The sequence below is a fragment of the Canis lupus genome, chromosome 13 (genome assembly GCF_048164855.1).
Source record: "Canis lupus baileyi chromosome 13, mCanLup2.hap1, whole genome shotgun sequence".
NCBI classification, from domain to species: Eukaryota; Metazoa; Chordata; class Mammalia; order Carnivora; family Canidae; genus Canis; species Canis lupus.
This window is the reverse complement of record NC_132850.1, coordinates 36,818,248-36,838,040: the sequence shown is the minus strand read 5'-3', so window position 1 is coordinate 36,838,040 and position 19,793 is coordinate 36,818,248. Positions and strand designations below refer to the sequence as shown.

At 37.8% G+C, this 19,793-nt stretch overlaps 1 protein-coding gene and 1 long non-coding RNA gene across 7 annotated transcripts in view; one reads left to right on the top strand and one right to left on the bottom strand.

The window, feature by feature from the left end:
- Positions 1 to 19,793, bottom strand: part of LOC140602904 (uncharacterized) — a 178,913-nt gene that overhangs the window by 79,154 nt on the left and 79,966 nt on the right. The window lies entirely within an intron of this gene.
- NTN4 (netrin 4) overlaps positions 1 to 19,793 on the top strand; it is a 124,336-nt gene that overhangs the window by 83,567 nt on the left and 20,976 nt on the right. The window lies entirely within an intron of this gene.

Genomic DNA, 19,793 nt, shown 5'->3' with positions numbered 1-19,793 from the left:
TTTTTTAATTTTTGTTTTGTTTTCTTTTTGTTACTGTGCTATGTTCAAGCTATGGCTTATATTCTTACAAAATATAAAAAGGTTGCCAGCTCTAGATTTTTTAAATCCTAAAGAGCTCACCACTTCAGAATTTTAAACAAAGAGCATGAAAAAGGAGATTAGTTAGAAAGTGACTCCTTGTTAATGGTCACCACTTCTATGACTCTTGTAGAGACATGTACAAAAAAAGAATATTTGTAAGTTTTGGTCCCCAAACTACCAGTTCTATAAAAACATAAGCAAAATGTTAGAATGTAGCTAAAACTAACACATAAGAGAGACACAGTCTTTTCACAATGTCTATGTATGTGTGTCTGTAAACGTATATATGTAGCTATATATGTATGTACGTAGGCATATGATATATATGTGTGTGCATGTATGTTAGGTCACACATATATGATCGATATTGTGTTAGAAAGTGTGTGTGGGGGAGCTCATAGGAGGAACAATTAACAACAGTTGAGTGTTTAGAGTTTTGACATAAGACCTGAGACCTGAAGTTTAATAGGACACACGGGTAAGGGTATTCCTACGGGAGAAAACAATCAGTGCCAAAAAAGGAACAGAGGGAAGAAAGAACATAAAGTATTCTCAGAGCTGAAAACAATTCAGAATGACCATAGAGGCAAGAAAGAGGGAGGAAGGCAACAAAAGGTAAAGGAATGAGAGTAGCAAAAAAGATGGGTGGTTGGCTGGAAGTGTTCTCATCTTGGATATCTCAGTCAGTGAGTTGGAGCTAATGGAACTACCAACAAGTAGTTGATAATCAACCAATAAATATCATTTAGCATAATTTTCCTGGGCCCTACCAAATGAATATTTGTAGGTATTATCTAAGTATTAGAAGAATGAAAGCACCAAAGCCATTTCAGTGAAAACTCTCATTGAGACCACATTAATACATTGGAAAAAATCCTGAAATATTATAAGGTAATTATAACAAATTTTTCTGAATTAGTTCCTCAACACTTTAAGTTGTCATTAGATTCTAAAAGACTTGAAGATAGAAACTACTACTGCTGAGTCAAGTTGCTAATCACTCCCAAACAAATACCTTCATGGTATTTAATGAACCAAGTAAGGAAGTTATGAAAATAACTGATACCAATTTAGTCCTTTTAGCATAATTTGTAGGAGGTAGACAGATTGTGGGGAAGATCTGTATTTCCTTCTTTCCTTCTCCAGACAGCCCCCTGATCCACTGATTAGACAGCTGAGGAAGGTACATCTCCTTTATTCTAAGACTATTCCAGCACATGTTTGGGACAAGACATTGGTGTCAACTTCCCTAGCATGGATTTCTTTACTGGTACCTTCTTTAAGAATATTCCTCATTCTGTTCTTCTCATCCCTTTTCTGAGCCAGAGGTAATCCCAACACTTATTAGCACATCCAACCCTTTTCTCTATCTTCATTTGCTCTGTAATATATTGTTTTATTGACAATACGTTTGCCAGAGTTTTCATTTTTTTATTTAGTAATATTCTCGGGATGCCTGGGTGGCTCGGCAGTTAAGCATCTGCCTTTGGCTCAGGGCATGATCCTGGAGTCCCCGGATCAAGTCCCACATCAGGCTCCTTGCATGGAGCCTGCTTCTCCCTCTGCCTGTGTCTCTGCCTCTTTGTGTCTCTCATGAATAAATAAATAAAATTTTTTTAAGTAATATTCTCTTATCATTAACCATCTTCTTAATGGATGTGTCCATGTATCACCTTCAGAGTTATTAACTCTGATAATAAAGTTTATGAGAAATAAGTTAATGTACATGATATTTTTTAAGATTTATTTATTTATGAGAGAGAGAATGTGTGCAAATGAGTGGCAGAAGGGGCAGAGGGAAAGGGAGAGGATATTAAGCAGGCTCCCTGCTAAGCACGGAGCCCAATATGGGACTTGATCCCAGGACACCTGAGGTCATGACCTAAGCCAAAATCAAGAGTAGGATGCTTAACTGACTTTTAGCCACCCAGGGGGCCCTGTACATAACATAAGTGCTACAATGTACCAAATTTCATGCTAGATGCTGATGGAAATATTGCTGTAACCAGAACTTTTCTCCCCATTAGCTCCCACTTTTCTTTTCTGAGAAAGGTAGTATCAGGAAAACAAGTCAATATTATGATATGATAAAAATTTAAACTATCTCAGTGTGTGTTTATATCAACATGTACAATGTTATTCAAAATAACAATTTTATTATATTTATTCTACTGTGCTTACCAAGGTGGAAATGTAAACTGCTACTCAGTGTGTGGTCCACAGACAGGTCCCATTGACACCATCTAGTTGTTGATTAGAAAATGCAGAACTTATCCCATCCCAGATCTACTGATTCAAATATGCACTTTAATAAAATTCCCAGGTGACTGTATCATACTAAAGTTTAAGATTGCTTCAGAATGCTTTTCTTTATTTTTTTAAAGATTTTATTTTTAAGTAATCTCCACCCCCAACATGAGGCTAAAACTCACAACCCTGAGAGCAAGAGTCACATGCTCTACCAACTGAGCCAGCCATACATCCCCAGAATGCTTTTCAACAAAGGTTAAATGCATCTTAGCACTTACTCTACAGTTAAGTTGGCTAGAATGTCCTACTGTTCTCTAAGCACCTAAATTAACCAAGATTTGCATTTCTATTGGTGTGCATATGGACTTAGAATTTATAAAACTGAATTACATAGGGATTTACTAAGAAAAAAAATAGATATCTGGATAAATATGTTTCCATAGTACAGCATTACTAACTCCATGAGATGTCAATAGGAATTAGACGAGGAAAAATTTTTCTATGACCTTTGAATTTAAGAAATGGTGAATTAGGGGCACCTGGGTGGCTCAATTGGTTAAGTGTCTGCCTTCAGCTCAGGTCATGATCTTAGGGTCCTGGGATCAAGCTCTGCATCAGGCTCCCTGCTTCTCCCCCTGCTCATGCTCTCTCTCTCTCTCTCTCAAATAAACAAAATACTTTTTAAAAATGATTTTCATCATGATGAAATCAAAGATTTCTTCAGGATTTCTCAGCACATTTAATATGCTAATGTTCATTCTAACCCTCCTATAAAGCTTTGAGGTATGTCTCTCAAATTTAACCAGAGAATGCTTTTATTACAGAGTATCTTGTGGGACCTGTGTTCTACAGAACACACTGGAAAATACTGTTATTGTATAGTGACATAACTATATGAAGACTTCACTTGGGGAGACATATCCTAGAAGATTTCTTCTGTATATTTGTTCCTCATTTCTAAGTTCTAGAGGCTACAACTGTATATCAAGGAAATAATAAACCTTATATTTCTATCAATGAAATAATCACAAACATAATACTAACCAAGGCTAGGCAGTCTAGTCTGTTGGCCTGCCAAGGATGACTTCCGAAAACATCTCTCCCTTACTTCCTACTTGATATCTTCTCAGGAATTTGGAACCATTGAAAACCTGAAGCACCAGGCCAGACAAAATTTACTAGGTAAATTATAACTCAGTTTAGCTCAGGAAACACTTATTGAGTGCCTCCTCTATGCTAGGCATTTTGGTCTATAAAGACCTGTAAAACACTAGGTCTATAAAGATGAAAAGGTCTTCCCTAAAAGATCTTTAATTCTAAATGGGGAAAAATATAAGTCACAGATTATTTCAATACACTGTGGTGATTGTGATGATATAATAAATAACAGCTGACATTTGTTGAGTGCCTACTATTCTCTGTGTACTGTTCAAAAGGCTGTATATGTATTAACTCATTTAATTTTCTCAAAAGCTCTTTGATGTTGGTACTATTATCATTCCCATTGTATGAGAAAAATGCAATAAAGGAGATACATCAAGTGTTCTTAGAGAAAGTGTAGGGTAGGGTGAAAGCTATAAGGGAAGACTTCCCTTGAAAAAATGCCTTTGATACTTCTTTGGCAGTTGTTTTTATTTTTTCCTCTAAAAGTGCATAGTGTTTGTCCTACTTTCTAATCAATGATTGCCTTTGTTGACTTTAATAAGTCAATCTAGAAAAGGAAATGAACTGATGTTCTTCTTCCTCACAGAATATGTTTAATAGAATGCTTACCTAGACACGTTATTCCATTCAATAAATATTGGTGACGTTAATCTTGTGACTCTGTTCACAGTTAGGTACCTAGCTTTCTGCCAAATAAGCCAAGGATTTATTGACACCATGGATGTTCCAGGCTACCTTTTTCTCTCCCACTCTCCTGACAAGCACTATGCTAAATGCTATTATCCCAATGCATATACTTTTAGTTGATGGTCATAAATTCATTAATCCTGAATAAAGAGCTCTCAACCAAATATACTAGTCAATAGATTTATTCCTGTGAATAATTAGATCAACTCAGTTCTCACTTCCTCCACCTTTCAGCTTTGAGCAGAACCAACTGTGAACCCCAACAATCAGCTACACATTTCCATAGCCAAGAAAGCACTTCTGAGGATTCCAGAGATGTTTGTGTTTTTTTTTAAGGCTAGTAGAGATCATTGAAACTAAATTTATTTCTACAACTCAGAAAAAAAACGTAAAAGACAGTGCATTTAAGGTCTGTAAACACAAGGCAAAGTGTGACTCTTTCCAGCTGAATCTAGGGCTGAGAGCAGAATGGAGGCTCAAGCTGGTTAATTGCTAAGGTACAGAAGTAAAATGGAAAATATAATTATCACTGTGTACTAAGATACTTTGAGGAATACTGTCTTTCTGTTTCAAAAGAGCAGTCTCTTTTAGAGTAACTCACTTGAAATCTTGAATGTCATTTATGTACCTGTTGTATCCTATCACCTAAGTAGATTTTCTTTTGGCAGACCTATTAAAAATGTGAGAATAACCCCACTGAACATGGTGTGCTAGCTTTCTAGGGAGGGGAAATGCCCTGATTTGTAGCACTGGCCAATTCCTGTGGTTTAAGTATTTCCCCCAGTTTCAAGCTATCAAATCATTTTTCAAATCAGGAACTTAGACTCAACACCACAAGTGGAATGGTTTCTCTCCTTTGAATTAACTCTTGCCTCGGCCTCTTTCTCTGATCTCAAGCACTGTTCCCATCTAGTCATTGGTTCCCAAATCTGTCAATGGATCAGAATCACTTGGAGCACTTATTGAAAATATGAACTCTCAGAGCCCTTCCCTAGATCTTCTGAATCAGAATCTCCAATAGGAATCGAGGGCAGAAACCTGTATTTGTTCCTAAAAAGCATCATTAGTGATTCTGATTCAGCCTTTTGGTCCCCTGGCCAGCATATGAGAACCATTATATATACTATTGTTTCTGGGGTAAGCTCTATTCACTTCCATCCTTGGATGAAAGATTTTGAGCTAATAATCATCTATAACTTAATTTACTCACTGAATTAGCTGTATCTCTGAAAGAAAATCCTAAAGGATTACTAGAACTCTGGCTAGACATTTTTCCTGATTCAATGATAGATATAAATGCTCATAAGCATTCATGTCACTTATCTTTTCCACTTAAGAATATCTAACTTAGGGCAGCCCCGGTGGCTCAGCGGTTTAGCGCCACCTTCAGCCCAGGGCGTGATCCTGGAGTCCTGGGATCGAGTCCCACGTCAGACTCCCTGCATGGAGCCTGCTTCTCCCTCTGCCTGTGTCTCTGTATCTCTCATTAATAAATAAATTTATAAAAAAAAGAACGTCTAACTTAGAACCTCTGCTTTTCTCAAAAAAAAATCTGGAGGAATTCTAAGATGTCTGTTTTTCATTTAACAGTTTCAAAATAAATACCTAGCAATTCCATTCAGAGAACTCCTCTTATTCATAGTATATAAATTGATTTACCATGAATACCTCATATTTTAAAGTGCATATGTGTAAAACGACTGGAATTTATAATAAAATTAGCTTACCATTACTCTGACAATTTATTTTTACTCCTACATTCACGTACTTCAGAACATAGCACTAAATTACCATAGGTCTGTTACTGTGTTGGATTTAAATAATCACTGACCATAGTTCTTCATGAAGCTCCACTGTCCCTCAATTTTGACACCAAAGAATATCTTAGATGTTAGATGCATGGGAAATTGGGTGTGGAATATTGACAGTTATTCTATGACACTTCTCTACAGAAAATTTCCCATGCTTTCATAGAACACACGGTTTGAAATAGATGTTTGAAAATATGCTTTATAGAATAGAATTAGCTCTCTTTTTTTAGGAAACGGCCAGTTCCTTTACAATAAATTTATTGACTTTGATGCTGTAACATATTTTTAAATATTGCATAGTCTATCTTCATAGTTAAAAATTAGCAACTGGAAAAGAAAGCAGGATTTATTCCCTGTCAAAGTAAACAACTTCTTGAAAAAACTGACAAGCTCTTCCTTCCTCCCTGGTGGGCCAAAATAAATGTAGTCTATTGCCTTTCAGCAAAGAGTGAATAAAAATAAACTTGGTCCTTCTACCTTAAAACCCAAACCAAGTGTTTACCAAGATACCGTTTGTTACTTGGTTACTGTTACCCTGACTAGCTGGCTAACTTTGTAAAGAGCTCTACCTCCATCCAAATCTCTTTTTTTCTTCTTGGTTTTTCTTCTTCTTCTTTTTCTTGTTAGGTGAAACTGCTCAACTGATGGAAACACAGTGTCTAGAATGGGTGACTCTCTTGCTGCAGACTGTCTTTCTATCCTTCTCAGTCTACACAATATCACCTTCTCATCATGCTCCCAAGAAGAATCTCTTATTTGTACCTCTGTTTAATAATTATTTCATTCCACTTGTTTGTACCTCTAATAATTATTTCACTCTACCTTTAGGATGGCTATTTTTTCCCTTCAAGTTGTCTCAGAAGTAAAATTTTTAAATTAAATAAAAAATACCTTACCACAATGACACATTGAGGTAAAACCATAACGTTTCCCACTTTCCACTGTTGTAGCTGTGTTCCTGTCCATATCAGAAAAGGATTGTTTCCCAAGGGTCAGTAAAGTATCTTCCTATAGCAGCTTAGTGGGCTTTTTTTTTTTCTTCAAATTATAGTTTCAGCAAAGCCACATGAATCCATTTTATGTCATATAAACAACATAGATATCCTCATTTTATGCTGAAAACAATGATTTCAGCATAGAATCAATATGAAGTAATTGTTTTTGAAAAGCAAACTTTAAATGGAACCAGTCACTTGGCAATAATATTTGGGAAACTTTAATCTCAGCTTTTAAAACATCTAGAATGTAAAACCAGAGGGTTAAGAAGTGAAAGACATATAAAAAAAATCATATATCATAATGTAGTAATCATACTAGGGCTATCCTTTAAAAAGGTCAAATTACATAAATTAAAATCACCCCCCAAGAAGGAGAAATTTTATGAACTGATGATTAATAGAAGTCAGTCACATTTGGGAAGAGAAGTGGGAGAGGTCATGGAATTCCCTAATGTGCCTCCACAACAGAAAGTGTAACTCACTGAATAAATAAAGAATATGCCATTCTGCATTTGATGAAGACAAGTAATAAATGATCAAAAAATAATTATGATATGTCAAAACTCTCAGATAGTCTGGACCAAATTAGATGGGATATAAAGAAGAGAAGAAGCATTTGTTGAATGGCTACTATGGGCCAGACATTGTGCTGAGCAATTTACATAAGCTATCTCATCTAGCATTCTTTAGGAATTAGGTGGTATTTTTTATATTTCATAAGTGAGGATGTTGAGGCTTAAGTTAATTATATAATTTGTCCAAGTTCATACAGCTGGTCAGAAGCAGTACTGGGATTTGAACCCAGGTTTGTCTGACCCTGAAGACTTTGATCCAAAGACATACAAAGATCTAAAGAACTTGATTCTACACTGTGTCCTGGTTGATGAAAATAAAATGAGTTTTAAAATGCAGAAATAGGGACGCCTGGGTGGCTCAGCGGTTTGGCACCTGGCTTCGGCCCAGGACGTGATCCTTGAGACCCAGGATCGAGTCCCACCTTGGGCTCCCTGCATGGAGCCTGCTGCTCTCACTCTGCCTCTCTCTCTGCCTGTGTCTCTGCCTCTCTCTCTCTGTATCTCTCATTAATAAATAAATAAAATATTTTAAAAATAATAAAAATATAAATAAAATGCAAAAATAGCTCAATCAGTTAAGCATCTGCCTTCGGCTCAGTTCATGGTCCCAGGGTCCATGGGAGTCTGCTTGGCCCTCTATCTCTGCCCCTTCCTCCGCTTGTACTCTTTCTCAGTCTCTCTCTCTCTCTCTCTCAGGTAAATAAATAAAATCTTTTTAAAAAATAAAAATAAAATGCAGAAGTAATTGGAAATATATATTAGAATAAAAAATAACTTTTAAAGGAACCTAAACTTTTGAAAAAATTTATGGCATTGGGTTTTGAATAAGACCCTGCTTACTGATGACTAGCCCTATAAAGTTTGAACCTAAAGAGCTGCATTTATCTTAAAGAATCTTAGTATAAGAAAGATGGAAACAATTGAAGAGTGTTCCACATAGGCCAACAAAATAATTAAGAAAAGAGAGATACTAATGAATAAATATGAAAGAGACTGAATATTCTCAACTCAAATAGGAAACTGCTCAGAAAGAATACAAGAACTTTCTTCACACATTCAAAAGGTTTATGGGGACATAAGGAGTGGCAAAACATAATTTACTTCCCTAGAACAAAGAGTCGTAATTAGATGTAATTGGATGAAAGTGAGGAAAAAAGATTGATTAATGTGAAAAAAATTTCACTGCCAGTGAAAGTCATTTATGGGTGGGGAATGTCTCCTATAGAGTTGGAATAAAGATCTTTTATCACAAGTAATAAATAATAAAACTCGACGGAGTAGAGCATTAAATGTAGGGAACAGTCTCACACTGCCAAGATTAAGGATAATCTGTTCTTTTTAACCATTTCAGTTTTCTGTTATTGTTTCTGTGCTGTTTCTGTTGTTGTGTTTGTTTGCTCTGTTTCTAGTGTCTTAGGCTTGCAGTGCTGTGGTGCTAAAATACTAAACACCTATTAAAGAACTAATACGAGCCTTTCAGGAGGTTCAGCAAGACATATATTATGGTTGTCACTCATTCAGAGGAACATTCGTTCAACAAAAATTAAGTGAGTCCCTAAAGTGAGTCAGTGTGGTCCTAAATTTTGGAGATACAGAGATGAAAGGTTCGGTTTCTACTTTCTAGGCCTTCGCTATGTGCTATAGAGACAGCTGGGAGGTGAAAAAATCATATAAAGAGTTTACACTGGAGACCAGAAGACCATCAATCATTAAGAAATATTTATTGACTATAATTCATCCATTTTTTAAAATTCAATACATATTTACTCAGTGCTTACCATGTGGCAGGCCTATCCCATTCACTGTATATACAACATAACAGAGTCCCTTATCCCATGGAAAGAGATTTTAAATAAATTTATCTGAGTAAATATGTAATTAAAAACTGCATGGGCACCTGGCTTTTTTTTTTTTTAAATTTTTATTTATTTATGATAGTCACAGAGAGAGAAAGAGAGGCAGAGACACAGGCAGAGGGAGAAGCAAGCTCCATGCACCGGGAGCCCGACGTGGGAATCGATCCCAAGTCTCCAAGATCGCGCCCTGGGCCAAAGGCAGGCGCCAAACCGCTACGCCACCCAGGGATCCCGGGCACCTGGCTTAGACAGTGGAGCATGTGACTCTTGATCTCAGGGTTGTGAGTTCGAGCCCCACATTGGGTATAGAGATTACTTGAAAATAAAATCTTAAAAAAACAAACAAACAGGGGTGCCTGAGTGACTCAGCTGGTTAAGTGTCTGCCTTCAGCTCAGGTCATGCATGATCCCAGGGTCCTGGGATTGAGCCCCACGTTGAGCTCCCTGCTCAGTGGAGAGCCTGCTTTTCTCTCTCCCTCTGCCCCTCCCCCTGCTCGTTATCTCTCTCTCTCTCTCTCTCTTTCTCTCTCTCTCTTTCTCAAATAAATAAAATCTTAAAAATAAAAACAAAACAAAACTGCAATATGCATTATGAAGAAAAGGGTACCATGATAGATTATAGCAGGGATGAACCACATCAATTCAAAGAAGATAGATGAGGTCAATAGGGATTCTTTATCCAAAGGAAAAAGGAGTTAGGAATGATGTCCGTTCCTGACTAGGCACCTGGGTAGATGGTGACTGAGTGGAATGGGAATTCAGGAGGTTTTTTTCAACAAAAAGATAATGGTGCTTGATATAACCAAATTCTTCAGAGTGAAATACAGTGTCTAAAACTGTACTTCAGGGCAGCCTGGGTGGCTCAGTGGTTTAGCACCACCTTGAGCCCAGGGCATGATCTTGGAGACCTGGGATCCAGTCCCACATCGGGCTCCCTGCATGGAGCCTGCTTCTTCCTCTGCCTGTGTCTCTATCTCTCTCTCTGTGTCTCTCATAAATAAATAAATAAAATCTTAAAAAAATTAAAAATAAAAAATAAAACTATACTTTAAAGTTTTCCTGTAATGGAATTTGTCTGTACACTCAAAAGTACAGGCAAATTCTTCTTCACTTTTGATTGAAGTAGCAACCCAGGAATATAAAATTGGCTATTTAGCTGTCTAAAATCTTTAAGATATACCTAGAAATAAATAGTAACTCCCCCAGTTACGACTAGTAAACAGGAAAGAAAAGATACAGGAATCAAATTAAGGGTCTGAGCAGTGGTCACATAGTAAAGCATTAAAATAAAGGATATGACTATTGTATTTATTTGTATTACTCATTTAAAGTTTATAGAAATATAAATTACATAGGAAATATACTTAAATACCTTACATTTATTTTTTAAAGTATTTCATAGGCGCACAAATGACTAGATTTATGCATGCATGGATCTCCTTCAGTGTGGTATGTACAATGACTTTAGGAGACATTGCATTTCAGTAAGTGAAAGACAAGTCTTAATTTAGATTATTTTCTTATTAGATTTATTCTAGCATATTATTTGAAATTAACATTCATCTTGAATATTGTGGCACTATCTTTTTAAAAAATATTTAAGTTCAATTTGCCAACATACAGCATGACACCCAGTGCTCATCCCATCCAGGGCCCTCTTAGTGGTACCAGCTATCTTTGAACATAATGTATATTATATGTAAATAATGAATTTTTTAAAATTTTCCCTATGAGAGTATAGGGATAAAACATTTTGCCTTTGAAAATTGCCTTTGTTCACAACTTTTTCTTTATTTTTCCATAGTTGTTCATCCACTAGCAAAAATAATTGATAGTAGAAGGAAAGGAGAAAACAGTACCAAAAAAGGTAGAAGACTTCATTTTATCTAACATTTAACTTCACGCTTGATATAGTAAGAGCTGCATCTCAGATTGCCCTTAATTCCAATTCTAAGAACCTCAGGGTGGGGCTGGGGGGCAGCTGGGCAGCTGGGCAGCTTTTGAAGTGGCTTTGATATATAAAATTCCCCATCAGGAATTATGGAGGGCCTTGGCCTTCTCTGGGGAAGACAGTGTTGGGAAGCTGGGAGGCTCTGCTGAAGGAGTGGCCACTGGGCAGTGGTGAAAGCCCTTGACAAGCTGCCTCTTTACCCAGCTGAGGGCCTTGAACTTTGAGTTCTGTTTTTAGAAAAGCTAAAACAGGAGCAAGGATTTTCAGGGTGTTCTGCTCTTGGTGTTGCTTTTACTAACAGAATAGCAAAAGCTACAGCCATCAGGGAATACCAAGGAATCCTGGTGACTTTTAAAAGTGGTAAGATGCTAAATGCAATCGGCTATTTCGATGGTAAGCTTGGCATCATGATCACTCTGAATGAAAGATGTGCAAACAACTCCTAGAGTTCTGGAGAAGATGGGAATAAACAGAAAAGGCAGCAACTGTTACTTTTGACTCCACTACTAAAAGCTTTAGCAACTCCATCAGAATAAAGAAGCCATAACTCTCCCATTATGTCCCTGGCCATTCGGTATTCGTGTTTACATACTTATTATGTTCACGTAGGTTGACAGCTGTGACTCCTGTCCTAGATTACATGGTGGGATATCTCCCTCTAAGCAACAGGATCATAGATCATGTCCTTTTTTCAATATACTCTTATCCATAAAAGGAGAGTAAGAGCAGATAAATTTATTTTATCCAAAGAAAAGAATATGTAGTAGGAGAGTAACCTAATTCTGTGAGACAAAGTCGTCAAGAAAGCTGTTTGCCACCAAATTCCTCCCAAGTGCAAAGTGAAGAATTTCAGCCTAATTCGGAAACCAATTGTTAAAACTGGTTTTAAAAAACCCTCATATCTACAATAAGTTTGCTCTTTTCTCTGTGTTCGCATGCACCCTGGGCTACCTCTGTTATAACATTTATTGTCTGTAATTATGTATTTGCATATCTCCCTTAATTGACTGAAGAGTTAGTGATGACTCTGTATTCTTCTTTATATCTTCAGCCTCTGGCATAGTTCATGTTAACACTAAAGTTCAAAAACTCTTTGGTGGGGCACCTGGGTGGCTCAGTGGTTGAGTGTCTTCCTTTGGCTCAGGTCCTGATCCTGGGGTCCTGGGATCGAGTCCCACATCAGGCTCCTTGCAGGGAGCCTGCTTCTCCCTCTGCCTATGTCTCTGCTTCTTTCTGGGTCTCTCATGAATAAATAAATAAAATCTTTAAAAACAAACAAAACCCTTTGGCAAAGGTGTGAATGAATGAGTGAATGAATGGTGGATTTTAAAAACTAACATGTTGGGTACCTGGCCAATTTAGTCGGAAGAGTATGCAACTTTGATCTCAGGGTCATGAGTTCGAGGCCCCATGTTGGACATTGTTTTAACTAATATGTTTCAGCCAGATAATAATAATAGTATTCTCTGGGCATTTGGTGCTGCTAACTACATACAATATCTTGTTCAATCCTCACACAACCCCATTGCATAGGTATTACTAATCATACTCCATCAATAAGAAAATTGAAACAAGGAAGTTAATTTCACAAACTCTTATAAAGAATAAGCCTCATGATCAGAATTTGAATTCATCTAGTCTGACTTTTAAGTTGGTGCCCTTACAAATTCTGTTATATCGCCTTTGTTTTATTTTCTGTCTTCCTAAAAGATCTTACAGGCAATTTCCAAACAAGCTGTATTATGATTGAGACAAGTATTAATTGCAGAGCCATGTAGGAAAAACAAGGTTAGTTAAAAATGTGTTCAACCATTGTTTCACCAACAGTATGTTTCCTGGTAAAAGATACTCCAGAACAGTCCCATGTTTTAACTCTTTTCTGTAAATGCCCATAGAGAGACAGTGTTTCACATCATACATGTATTACTGCAAACATATGTCTGTAAATAAAATTTGAATAATATTTAGCAATTATATATTCATTATTTTAAGGGAACCTGTTGTGAAATCTTTTGTAAAAGTACCCATTTCCTTTCCTCTATCTCACCTGTTTTGAATATTTTGTATTATTGTTTCAGGGTTTCTTATAACAGGACACACCAGTACAGAATGTACTATTTAAAATTAGTCATTTGCATTTATTAAAGAAACCTTGTAACAATATTTAGGAATTTAAAATGCTATTTTCAATAATTTTATTCTGCCGATTTGATTGAGAGAGCAGCAGTGGGCAAATGGTTTGGGGGAGAGACTCGGGAAGGGTGATAATTATTCCAATGATGGATCATTTAATACCTAGATAGGCCATATAGCTTTTAAAATATACCTGGCTGCTACCCAAAGCACTGTTTTGGCTTTTAAAGACAACTCACCAAAATTAATTAATTAATTAATTAATTAATTAATTAATATAAAAAATAAAAAAATAAAGACAACTCACCATAGCTTTACCAAAAATTATACTGAAAAAAAATAATTAAGCTCAGAATGATAGTATATGATGATAGTTCAATCTTTACTATTATCTTCCAACAAAAAGACAAAGCTTATGTCAAGGATTTATGTTATGCCAACAGGGCTGCAACTTTGACATTCTTCATAATGAATATGTAAAAAGTTAAGTGGTTGGGTTACACCTTAGAATCAATAAACAGTAAGAAATATACCTTGGAGAATCAGAACCTGAAGCAGAATCTAGGCAGACCTTTTTTTTCCCCCCCAAGCAAGAAGAAAATATATTTGCATTTTGGAAGAAAATAAGAAATGTAGATTACATGTGTCAAATAGTGACTGCTCCACAAACTTCAGGAGAGAGGTATGCAAGTCAGGCCTTGGTGTGCCGTTTGAAAACCATGTCATGAAAAGTGTCAGCGCTGTCTGCCTGGAGCTAGTTCTGCATAGTTTCCAAATGGTATTTTTATCTTGTAATTACGTAAAAAGTCACATTGACAGAAACCTACTAGCACATGTGATAGAATCACATTCTTCTCTGGCCATTCCTGAAATATGTAGGTTTTAAGGTCTATGGTAGTACAGGAGGTTAAATCCTAGGAAGGCTTGAATTTTCTATTAGAGTGAAAGATAATGGTGCCAGTGGGAAGCCATATATTACAATAGATGGAAGTCCAAGACCTCCTCTTTCTTCTGGCTCCCCTATTTGCTGTCAAGAACCAGGCTGACTTAGAACTGAATATTGGCGGTGACTATTGATTTGGTCATCTCAAAACAATGAAGTGTTTATATTGGATTATGTGGTTTCACTTAATGTCTTCACAATAGCACTTTGATACATTTTGATGCATCTTGTGTTACATAGCATACAACTCTGCAAATTGTTTCCTAGTTAATTTTAAAAACAAATAACAAGTCAACAGTGCCTTGCTAACTTAAGAGAAATATTGGTCATTCACTCCTATAAGCTAGACATGTGAAAATCTTCCTCAATTTCTCTTTGTCTCTCAACAGTGGTTTCTTGCCTCACATCAAGATGACCTCCAAATCCTATCATTTCAATCTAAAGATAGAGGCTTTTCGCATCCAACCTTTCCTCCTGTCTGGCATCTCCTCTCTTAGTCCCATTCCTTGTTCTCTCTCATTTCTTTCGTTTCCCTGCCATCAGCCTCCCCCTACTCTAGTCTGTTTCACACAATGCCACTCAAGTATCTTCAAAATTAAATTATATCCATGTCATAATTCTGATTTTTTAAAGTGTTACTTCCTATGGCTCTTTATACCCACAGGACAAAATTCAACCTCTTGGGTTAGTCCCTTCTACAATCCAGCTTCAACCCTAACCCTGTGACTTTTTTCCTCTGCCTTATGAGCTTCGACTGCTTTCCACTCAATGTATATTCTACAGTTCTCACACTCTTCAAAAAGGCCCTGCCTTTCACATATGATACCTACAGCAGGGAATGTCCTTCAGGTCCTTTTCACAAATGCTGATGTGGACTTCTACTATATACCAAACATTGTTCTGCGGACTGGAAAACAAAAATAAGCAGATAAAGATCTGGGGTCCCTGGGTGGGTCAGTCAGCTGGGCATCTGCCTTTGGCTCAGGTCATGATCCTAAGGGTCCTGGGATCAAACCCCGCGTTGGGCTCCCTGTTCAGGGAGGAATCTGCTTCTCCCTCTGCCCCTCCCCTCACTTGTGCACACGCTCTCTGTCCCTCCCTCTGTTTCAAATGGATAAGTTAAATCTTGAAGAAGAAGAAGAAGAAGAAGAAGAAGAAGAAGAAGAAGAAGAAGAAAGAAGAAGAAGAAGAAGAGGTCGAGGAGAAGGAAGGAGGAAGAAGAGGGTGAGGAGGAGGAAGGAGGAAGAAGAGGAAGAAGATAAAGATCCTTCTGTCAATGAGTCCAGAGCCTACTAGTAGAGGAAACAGGCATACAAATAATGATGTACTATAATGCACACAAAATAGAAATATATACTAAAAGGAGAGGCAGCACAGAGGAGAGAGTGCTAAACTGTCTGGAGGGAGGGGGACAAGGAAGCATGTCAGGGTCCAGATGGACAAGCTGGGAAAGGCAATGTAGGAATGATAAGGGGCACCATGTCAGGAAAGAGCTTCACATTTTCAGGGAGCAATGAAAGCTTCCACATATAATGCAGAAACAAAATGCAGTAGGGATGAACTATTCAGTTAAAAATGATAAAGATGCTGCATTTTGTGGTGTGTGTTTTTCCCACCATTAAATTTTGTTTAATTATCTAAAATAAATGCAGTGGGAAGAGTATCTGAAGACTGAGATATATGACTATCTTCCTTCTCCTTTTCAGCTTGCAAACTCCTACTCATCTTTTAGGATCAGCTCAGGTATCTAAATGACCCCTCCTTTAGAATTTCCACGTGAAAAATAAACTCAAAATGGATGAAAGACCTAAATGTGGGGCAGCCTGGGTGGCTCAGTGGTTTAGCACCGCCTTCCGCCCAAGGCCTGATCCTGGAGGCCCGGGATGGAGTCCCACATCGGCCTCTCTGAATAGAGCCTAGCTCTCCCTCTGCCTGTGTCTCTGCCTCTCTCTCTCTCTCTGTGTCTCTCATGAATAAATAAATTAAATATATTTTTTTAAAAGACCTAAATGTGAGACAGGAATCCACCAAAATCCTAGAGGAAAACACAGGCAGCAACCTCTTTGACCTCAGCCGCAGCAACTTCTTGCTAGACACATCTCCAAAGGCAAGGGAAACAAAGGCAAAAATGAACAATTAGGACTTCATCAAGATAAAAACGTTTTGCATAGCAAAGGAGACAGTTGGCAAAACCAGAAGACAACCGAAAGAATGGGAAAAGATACTTGCAAATGTTTTATCAGATAGAGGGCTAGTATCTGAAATCTATTAAGAACTTACAAACTTACACCCAAAGAATAAATGATCCAGTCAAGAGATGGATAGAAGATATGAACAGACATTTCTTTAAAGAAGACATACAAATGGCCAACAGACCCATGAAAAAAAATGTTCAACAACACTTGGCATCAGGGAAATACAAATAAAAACCGCAATAGATACCACCACCTCACACCAGTCAGAATGACTAAAATTAACAAGTCAGGAGACAACAAATGTTGGCGAGGATGTGGAGAAAGGGAAACCCTCTTACACTGTTGGTGGGAATGCAAACTGGTACAGCTACACTGGAAAATAGTGTAGGGGTTCCTCAAGAATCAAAAACAGAGCTACCCTATGACCCAGCAATTGCACTACCAGGTATCTACCCCAAAGATACAAATGTAGTGATCCAAAGGGGCACCTGAGCCCCAATGTTTATAGCAGCAATGTCCACAGTAGCCAAACTGTGGAAAGAGCCCAGATGTCCAGCGACAGATGAGTGGATAAATATATATGATGGAATATTACTCAGCCATCAAAAAAAGTGAAATCTTGCTATTTGCAACAATGAGGATAGAACTGGAGGATAGTATGCTAAGCAAAATAAGTCAATCAGAGAAAGACAATTAGCATAGGATTTAACTCATATGTGGAATTCGAGAAACAAAACAGAGGATAATAGGGGAAAGGAGGAAAAAATAAAATATGATGAAATCAGAGAGAGACAAGCCATAAGAGACTCCCTTTTTTTTAAAGATTTTTTTTATTTATTCATAAGAGACACACAGAGAGAGGCAGAGGGATAAGCAGAGGGATAGGCAGAGGGATAAGCAGGCCCCCTGTGGAGAGCCCAAGGCAACACTCGATCCCGGAACCCCAGGATCAATACCTGAGCAGAAGACAGACACTCAAGCCACCCAAGTGCCCCAAGACTCTTAACCATAGGAAACAAAGTAAGAGTTACTGAGTGGAGGGATGGAGTAACAGAATGATGGGCATTAAAGTAACAAGCACTGGCTGTTATATGCAATTCATGAATCACTGAACTCTGACTCTGAAACTAATAATACATCCTATGTTAGTTAATTGAATTTAAATACAATTTTTTAAAAAACAATTTCCATGTAATTCCCTCAACCTGTGTTCCCTTTTCTGTGCTCCCATAGCAGGCACAGGCCTCTATTAGAGTGTCTAGGCACAGTGTATGGAAAGTTTTTATTTACTCCTCCATTTCCCCAACAAGACCATGAATTCCTTGAGGGCTGGCACCATTACTTACACAAGCATAGATCCTATACTTCTACAAGAATTATTTATTGAATTAAATTATTAGTTCACTATTAATTAACCATATGCCAGACACTACACTAATGTAGCCATACACTACATACATGATCTCCTTTTATCCATACAGCAATCATATGAAGATAGACGTGGTTCTCATTTCCATTTTAAAGACAAGAAAACTGTGATAATGAGAAGCTAGGTATCTTGCCAAAGTCACATAGTCAGTAGTTGAGATTTGAGGCCAAACTGAAGCCAAACTGTGATTTTAATGACAAATTAATCAATAAATGTTTCCAAGGGGATGAAGGAGAAATGGGATCTAGAGTGTTATCAGTTGAGAGGAACTTAGCAGGAAGAATTAGCCTAGGAGGTGTCAGACTGTGCTATGTATCTTGCTGAAGTAATTTCATTTAAAAATCATTTCATTCTCATGAAATCTCCATGAGACCTAGATACCCTACTGAGGAAACCGACATTCAGGACAGTTGGGTGCTGGTGAGAGCTCTCTTCTAGGTTGTAGACTGCCAACTTCTCCTTGTAGCCCCACATCCTTCACAGAGAAGAGAGCACTGAGCTTTTCATCTCCTTATAAGGGCACCAATGTCATCACCCTCAAGACCACATCCAAACCTCCCAAAGACCCCACCTCCAGATACCATCACACTGGAGACTAGGCTTCAACATATGAATCTGGGGGTACCAGTCTATAACACCATGCAAAGTAAACCCAGCTTTCTTCCCATCTCAAATCTGAACCCTCTTGGCTGTATCACTATAAATTCATAATGACTAACCTCAAGTGCGGCCTTTATGTGCCTAGAAATTATACTTCGCTTTCAATGTCTGTCGTTCACTCTCCCACTGACACTCTTCATCTTCACCTGATGACTTTGCCTCCTATTTCATCTAGAAAATACAAGCAATCAGAAAAGAAAACTTCCACCAGCTCCCATGACTTCATTTGTCCACTTTCCTACATCTGAGTCCATAAGCTCTGCCCTGCATCCTGTTACCATGAACTGATCATGTTCCTATCCACAGCCAGTACCTTTTCTTCTGGCACCATTCTCAGTTCTATACCAGATCCTATCTGGTATAGGATTTAAGCACACGTATATTTAAGCACACGTATGCTTAAATATCCTCCAACAGTGCTCCCAGCTTTCTTCTGGTCATCAGTTTTCCCCTTTTTATTGGATCATTCCCATCAACATCAAACCTGTTGCAATTTCTAATTTCTCTCATCTTAAATAAACAGAGGGATCCCTGGGTGGCTCAGCGGTTTGGTGCCTGCCTTTGGCCCAGGGCATGATCCTGGAGTCCCGGGATTGAGTCTCACATCGGGCTCACCGCATGGAGCCTGTTTATCCCTCTGCCTGTGTCTCTCTCTCTCTCTCTCATCTTAAATAAACAAAACAAAAACTCAAATCTTCACTTCCATTCATACCCTCATCCAGTTTTAGCTACCACCACATTTCTGTGCCCTTCTAGAAGAAAGGCAAATTCCTCTACTCCCATCTCTTGAATCCTCCTCAGATAGGTTCACCACTCATATTTACAGTGAAACTGTTCCTATCAAGGACACCAGTGGTCTTCATGTTGTCAAATGCAAAAATATATTCCCAATCTCCATCTTTTTGGGACTAGCAGCATTTAACACAGTTGATGCTGCCTACCTGATGTTGAAACTTTAACTTCCAGAACACCATACTCTCATGATTTGTTTCCTTTCTGGCTAGCTGCTCCTTTTTTGTCTTCTTTGCTGATTCATTCTCAACACCCCAAGCAAAAGCCA